This window comes from Pinus tabuliformis, chromosome 3_2, assembly GCF_031772625.1.
Source record: "Pinus tabuliformis cultivar Carrire ecotype Pingquan chromosome 3_2, CPIR1, whole genome shotgun sequence".
NCBI classification, from domain to species: domain Eukaryota; kingdom Viridiplantae; phylum Streptophyta; class Pinopsida; order Pinales; family Pinaceae; genus Pinus; species Pinus tabuliformis.
In genome coordinates this window covers 1,189,214,643-1,189,222,526 of record NC_142302.1, presented here as the reverse complement: position 1 = coordinate 1,189,222,526, position 7,884 = coordinate 1,189,214,643, and the positions used below count along the sequence as shown (strand labels likewise).

The 7,884-nt window shown below is 37.0% G+C and overlaps 1 pseudogene; it reads left to right on the top strand.

Annotated features, from left to right (window-relative positions):
* Nucleotides 1-6,006, top strand: part of LOC149184975 (uncharacterized) — a 68,534-nt pseudogene extending 62,528 nt beyond the window's left edge.
* Nucleotides 6,007-7,884: the final 1,878 nt, after the last annotated feature.

The window sequence follows — 7,884 nt, the reverse complement described above, 5'->3', positions numbered from 1 at the left end:
AAAATTCAATGCTTCAACCAAACTCCACAGAGCATTGGTCTAGCCCTAATACAAAAATTGATGTAAGAAAACTAACATCATGTCAAAGACCCCATCTGGACCTATGGGTTATGGCCACACTTGCACCAGAATCCTTTGCATAGGTGGATTTTATAAAAAACCCGACCAATCACGAAACAACGGAATAACTCAAAACCCTCCAACAACGTCGGACCCACTCCGAATGCATACAGTGGGAGCCCAAATAAAATAAATCCCAGTTCAATTCTTATCGGGTCCGCCCAACCCAACCTTATTGGCTTCAATCTCCACCATTGATCTTAACCTTCAATCTGACGGTTGATAATTCACCCGATCAACCAACCTACTCGATGATCCTCCACCGTTGATCAAAGCACACTTGATCTAACAGTTAGTAACTATATCCAATGGGAATCTTGCAAGACGTTTACCCAGCCTTACGGAGCTGGTAAGGATTATAAATCCTTTAGCTATAAATGTTCGGGTTCATTCTGAGATTAACATCCGATCACTTTATGACCCGATATCCATTGGATATACGAGGTCATTAAATCTATGGCTGTGGGTCTTCAACTAGCACATGGATTACCAAACAACTTAGCCCCTGTAGTTGACCGTGACATAAGCATTTGAAATGAGATCGACAACGAGGATTTAGTATTGGGCTTCAACCACGATCAAGACATCCATACACTCCTATTATCCGCATAGTTGCTGGTCACCATTGGATCTGCTAGCCAATGGATGGTCCTGATTTATTCTGGGTTTCTTCACAAATTTAACAAGTTTCTCCAAGACTTAGTGCTTATACCAAGTTAGTCGGTCTCTAAACTATATACTCTAGTTTCTCAAAACATATCAAGGCTCTTAATTGTTCACTGTAATTAAAGAGGATTTTAGCCTACGATCTATGGAACCAATCATATAACAAAAGACCATGCAAGGAAAGCTTTGTACAAAAACTCCTTTTATTCATAACAGTCTTTACATAATGCACAGAAGATCTCTTGCTCTGATCTGTTCTCTCTTCTGCTTAGCTCTCTCTACACTATCTAACCTCTGTGTAACACGCTCTGTCTACTCTAACACACTCAATATTGAATTACACAAAGAGATACACAATCCACATTGTATTCACATTGATAACTATTTACAGAAGAAACAGTCGCACTCGATTGTTTCAATTCTCCCCTCGGTCATCCATCCTATCTTTCCATCTATACCTAACCTTTCACTCATTCCAAAAGATTACAATTTATAAAAAATGTAGATTCATGAACCCATTTAGTTCAGATCCAGAAACCTCTTATTCTTCCCTAAAGAATCTCTTAACTCCTACCTTCCTAGAACAAATGCTAATTTAAACTTTCAAATCCCTCATATGCTATTTCAAACCAGATAATCTCACTGCTTGGCCTGATCTCCATGCAAGGAGGATCAATCAGCCACTTATACCCTTTTCTACTCAGATTTTGATAACAAATAAAACACTCTCATACATTTAAATTCATAAAATTAATTAATCTCTTGTCTTTCAACCTTTTTTTAGCGACAACATGTGATCATATCATCACATTGCTGACTAGGTCTAAATGCTCCTGCATCACAATAATTGGTAGTAAATATGTCTATTTACATGAATATGAGCTATTTTCAAGGATCTATATTTTGGTTGGTTTTCCTATGAAAGATTTTAATTTTTTATGGTTTTCCTATGAATCTTAACAATGAAAAATCTTTGCACAAATATCTAAATATCATGACATAAATATTGCAACGGCATTAAAAAAAATAGAGAAAAAAAATGATGATGGTGAAGTTTTAACGTACAATAAGACTAATATGGCCTATCTAGTCTTAGGAAAGTAAGAGATTGATTGAGATTCTTTGATATTTTATTCTATAATAAGTCAAAAAGGTTTGTAGTGTGGCAAAGATTTTTAAAATTAGAATGAAAGTGAGTAAGAAATTGGCACAAAAACTAATTTTTATGTTCAACCCTCTTAGTATGACAAAGGTGGAAAAATCTTTGGTGAAAAGGTGTTAAGAATCACCTAGCTCTTTGTTTCACTTTAAAGTTCATGAAAATTACTTCATAATATTCATTCTCTTCTTATAATTAGTCACCACAAAATGATAATTATCTTTATCAATATTGTGGTTGATTCCCTCCTTATAGGATCTTAGCTTCCTTTTCCCCTCTAACTCCTTATCTTGTGACAACTTGTCCTTAAATTTGGAAGTAATAATATTTTTAATATTATCCTTATCATATACATGGCATCTTACCATACAAAGTTTGAAATAAGACCTTCAAGTTATGGTCCAATTAAATATTTTTCAAAACTAAACATTAAACAGTATAATTTGTATTCGTCAATGTTACATTAATAATGATCAAAAGAGAGATTAATAACAAAGTCAGTTTTATATTAAAAAGAAAAATCAACTTTATAGATTTTAATTCCAAATAAATCTATTTAATTTTTATAATAAAATGGTTGAGAATAGAAACTTAAGAAATATAAATTGACCTAGCCTCCAACAATGCTAATATAATGATATTGTTTTTATTTTAAATTCTATCCACATTCTCTTAAATAATCTGAAGAAAATCTTATATATATAATTTTAAGGGAAAAAATAATAAATTCAAACCATTATCAAATTTCATTTTATAGAGAACAATTTAGTTGAAATTTTTGCATCGAATAAATATAATAACAATATGTGATATTATCAAATTTCATTTTATAGAGAACAATTTAGTTGAAATTTTTGCATCGAATAAATATAATAACAATATGTGATATTGGATATAAAATAAAATCAAAGGATTTAAAAATAAAAAATAATGGTTAACAAACTACCATTTTATAGGCAATGTCCACATAAATGTCAAGCATCCCTGAGGTATTATTTTCATTTTTCCCGTTTGGCATTCTATCGACACAAAACTTGATAGAGAGAAAGTGCAGGCAATATGATAGAAAGCGAATGAGGACGTTGGTCTTGGAGCAAAGTGACTTCATTTTGAAACCTAAAAGGAATTCAACCTTGTACTGAAATAACTTGAGTTTTACATGGCTATGGTTTTATGTGTGGTAGAATTTTGATCGCATAAATTTATTGGTGTATAGTATTTTTATGTATTTTATTTATTTATTTATATATATTTAGTTTTTTTATTTGAAATTAATGTAGTTCTATTTATGTGCGTTCTTTTTGGATTTTATTAGTTTAATTAAATAGTTGATTAGATATATAGTTGATAGATGTTATTTATGTCTTATTAGTCCCTGCTGGGGACTATATGCGATCGATAGATCGCTGACCGCGCGTTGACCTAGCCGATTTTCCGAAATATTAAGGCAATTTCCTAAGTCGAACTAAGGTTTTGGGCGAGGAAAGGTTTTGGGGTCTTATTCCTGGCTTCGCGTGGTTCGAGGTGGAGGCCACGTGGTCGTGCAGCTCCCACGCGGACGGCATGCGCTGTGGTGGTCTTATGGGCGGACACCTGTCGCAGGTACGCGGACGGCATGTACTGTCGCCTTGGGTTTTACCCTGTTCGCGGCGTTTGGGTTGTTATTGTTACTTGGTTGTTTATTGTTTAGCTGTGCAGTCTCTGCGATTTTTCATTTCTGTCTGTTTTATTCTCCGCGGTGAAAACAGAATGCGTTTAACTGTGTAGCAAACGTTTGGTTGCGGTTCTGTTGTTCCAGGTCCAGCTTGTATCGCTCGAGTGTCTGGTGTCGCTTCGGTAAGTTCGGCTACTGTATTGTTTAGATGTTTGTTCCTCTGTCGTTTGGCGTTTTCCAGTGGCATTGATGTTTGTCACAGTATTGAGGGTTTTTGTTAGCTGCATGGGTTTTATGGAAATTTCCGTAAATGTCCTGCAAAGTTACTCGGCTTGGGTTTTACCCTGTTCGCGGCGTTTGGGTTGTTATTGTTACTTGGTCGTTTAGCTCTGCAGTCTGTGCGATTTTTGCTTTGTGTTTGTTGTACTGTCTGCGGTGAAAACAGAATGCGGTTAACTGTATAGCAAACGTTTGGTTACAGTTTTGTTGTTCCAGGTCTGGCTTGTGTGCCTCAAACGTCTGGTGTCGCTTTGGTAAGTTCGGCTATTGTATTGTTTAGATGTTTGTTCCTCTGTCGTTTGGCGTTTTCCAGTAGCGTTTATGTTTGTCACAGTATTCAGGGTTTCTGTTAGCTGCATGGGTTTTATGGAAATTTCCGTGAATGTTGGTTTCGACCACCATGTGACTTCGTTGTCATTTGGGCCGAGACGCCATGGGTGAAGCTGTGATTCTTGGTACAGATTGAGCGGCACGTGGTCCCACGACTTCCAAGCGGACGACATGTACTGTGGTGGTCTGCCTGCTCGAGATCCTGGAAAGCTAGTCAGCTTGGGTTTTACCCTGTCCCCGCCTTTTGGGTTATTATTGTTACTTGGTTATTTAGCTCTGCAGTCTCTACGATTTTTCCTTTGTATTTGTTGTATTGTCTACGGTGAAAACACAATGCGGTTGCTGCCTGCTCGGTTAACTGTATAGCAAACGTTTGGTTGCGGTTCTGTTGTTCCAGGTCCGGGTTGTATGCCTCGACTGTCTGGTGTCGCTTTGGTAAGTTCGGCTACTGTATTGTTTAGATGTTTGTTCCTCTGTCGTTTGGCTTTTTCCAGTGGCATTGATGTTTGTCACAGTATTGTCTGTTCGTTTTCCTCAAGAGTCCATGGTTATTTGAGCATTATAAGTTAATGGAATTTCTCTTACCTACATGGGTTTTATGGAGATTTCCGTAAATGTCGGTTTCGACCACCATGTGACTTCCCTGTCATTTGGGCCGAGACGAGCTGGGTGAAGCTGTGGTTCTTGGTATAGATTGGGCGACAGTATTTTGTAGTTTGAAGGGTTTTTGCACATGAAGATGTAAACAAATTGGGGTTTTTGAACTGTTTGAACTATTTGTGCGGCATATTGGGTTTTTAATGGAATGTATTGTGGTTTGGAGAAAGAATTAGGTACTCCTCTGTTAAATTCAAGGTTCTGGTGCTGGGTTCTGCATGAATATGATCTAGACAAGAAGGAATTCGAACTCTCGGCTTCGTTGCAGGTACGGTGTTGTTCTGCTAATTGGTTTTTGTCAAATTTTCTATTAATTTCTTTTTGTCAATTTGTTAGGCTTTTAATTTTTGCATTGTGTAGGTTTATGGTCCAGTTACTTTAGGTTTATAGTCCAGTTACTGCGTGGTCCCTGCCGGGGACTATATGCGATCGATAATTTTTCGATATATTGACAATGTAACCTAAGTCGAACTAAGGTTTTGGGGATGGAAAGGTTTTGGGGTCTTATTGCGGGCTTCGCATCGTATTTGTTGTATTGTCTGCGGTGAAAACACAATCCGGTTCCTGCCTGCTCGGTTAACTGTATAGCAAACGTTTGGTTGCGGTTCTGTTGTTCCAGGTCCGGCTTGTATGCCTTGACTGTTTGTTGTCGCTTTGGTAAGTTCAGCTACTGTATTGTTTATATGTTTGTTCCTCTGTCCTTTCGTGTTTTCCAGTGGCGTTGATGTTTGTCACAGTATTGTCTCTTCGTTTCCCTCAAGAGTCTAGGGTTATTTGAGCATTATAAGTTAATGGCATTTTGGTTAACAGGGCGGACATAGGAAGAACGTTGGCATGTACTGTGGTGGTCTTATGGGCGGACAACTGTCCCTCCTCAAGATCCTGGAAAGTTACTTGGCTTGGGTTTTACCCTGTTCGCGCGCTTTGGGTTATTATTGTTACTTGGTTGTTTAGCTCTGCAGTGTCTGCGATTTTTCCTTTGTACTTGTTGTATTGTCTGCGGTGAAAACACAATGCGGTTCCTGGCTACTCGGTTAACTGTACAGCAAACATTTGGTTCCGGTTCTGTTGTTCCAGGTCCGGCTTGTATGCGTCGACTGTCTGCTATCGGTTTGGTAACTTCGGCTACTGTATTGTTTAGATGTTTGTTCCTCTGTCCTTTGGCATTTTCCAGTGGCGTTGATGTTTGTCAGAGTATTGTCTCTTCGTTTCCATCAAGATTCCATGGTTATTTGAGCATTATAAGTTAATGGCATTCTGTTTAACATGGCGGAGATAGGAAGAAGGTTGGCATGGTTTCTGAGAAGGACAAAAAATGAGAGCTTACCAATTGAATTAGCTTAGTTTGCTATTGTTTATGTATTGGATCAAATGCTTCCTTTGCGAAAATTATAAGCTTTTCCTCGATACTAAGGGTTTTTGTTACTTGCATGGGTTTTATGGAAATTTGCGTAAATGTCGGTTTGGACCACGATCTGACTTCCTTATCATTTGGGCCGAGACGACCTGGGTGAAGATGTGATTCTTGGTATAGATTGAGCAACAGTCTTTTGTACTTTGAACTATTTTTGCACATGAAGATCTAAATAAATTGGGGTTTTTGAACTGTTTGTGCCACATATTGGGTTTTTAATGGAATGTATTGTGGTTTGGAGAAAGAAATAAAGACCTACAAGTATTTATGTATTTATGTGCCGCATATTTCCTTTTTTTTTATTGATGGAATGTATTGTTATTAGTGGAATGTGTTACTGTGTTAAATTCGAGGGTCTGGTTTCACGAGTTGTGAGGCTTGAGCAGACTGTTGTTCCTTAGGCGTGTATTCAAGGTTTTTCGCTTGTATAATTTATGCGTATGCTTACTTTGGTGTGTAATGTTATTTTAAGTTTGTAATTCTGTTATGGATGTATGAATATCCGACTCTAACATTATTCCTAGAGCGGAAGGTTGCTTTGTTAAGAACTCTGTTAAGTTCATTTAGTTACTGTTAAGTTCATTTGCTTTGTTAAGAACTGTTGAATTGAAGGTTTGCTATACTGGTGCTAGATGTTCTTCGTTTGTTGTTGTTTATATATTGGATGAAATGTTTCCTTTGCGAAAATTATAAGCTTTTTCCGTGATACTGAGGGTTTCTCTTAGCTGCATGGGTTTTATGGAAACTTCTGTAAATGTCAGTTTCGACCAGCATGTGACTTCGTTGTCATTTGGGCCGAGATGACCTGGGTGAAGCTGTGACTCTTGGTACAGATTGAGCGCCAGTCTTTTGTAGTTTGAAATGTTTTTGCACATGAAGATCTAAATAAACTACGGTTTTTGAACTGTTTGTACTGTTTGTGGCGCATATTGGGTTTTTAATGGAATGTATTGTGGTTTGGAGAAATAAATAAAGACCTGCAAGTATTTATGTATGTGCTGCATATTGCCTTTTTATTAATGGAATGTATTATGGTATCGAGAGAGGAATAAAGACCTGCAAGTATTTTTCCAGGCAGTTCTGGAGACTTCATTAACCAATTTCGTCATTTGCATATTTTCTCATGTACTCGTACAGGCTGTGTTGTGCATGAATATGGTCTAGACGAGAAGCAATTCGAACCCTTGGCTTCGTTGCAGGTACGGCGTTATTCTGCTAATTTCTTTTTGTCAATTTTTCTACTAATTACCTTTTGTCAATTTCTTAGCATCCAACTAGCTCCGTATAGTGATGTATCAAGACATTTTGTATATTTAAACGTTAGATTAAAATCTCATGTTAGCTAGTTATAACCAAATTGATTCTGATATCATGTTCAACTACCTTATTCTCCTCAGAGAGAAAAAATAATTTTATTATGAAAACAAAATTACACTTACTATATATGTTTTTGCATTTCACAGATATCCTTAAGCATAGGAAGTGATAAAAGTATTGCTGGCAACATATCTTGCTTCATAAACAGTTTTCAAAAATGTCAATATGACAGCCCTATCATAGTCATTCTAACATATATCAGAGCTTTGAAGCCAGTTTTGTCATAAG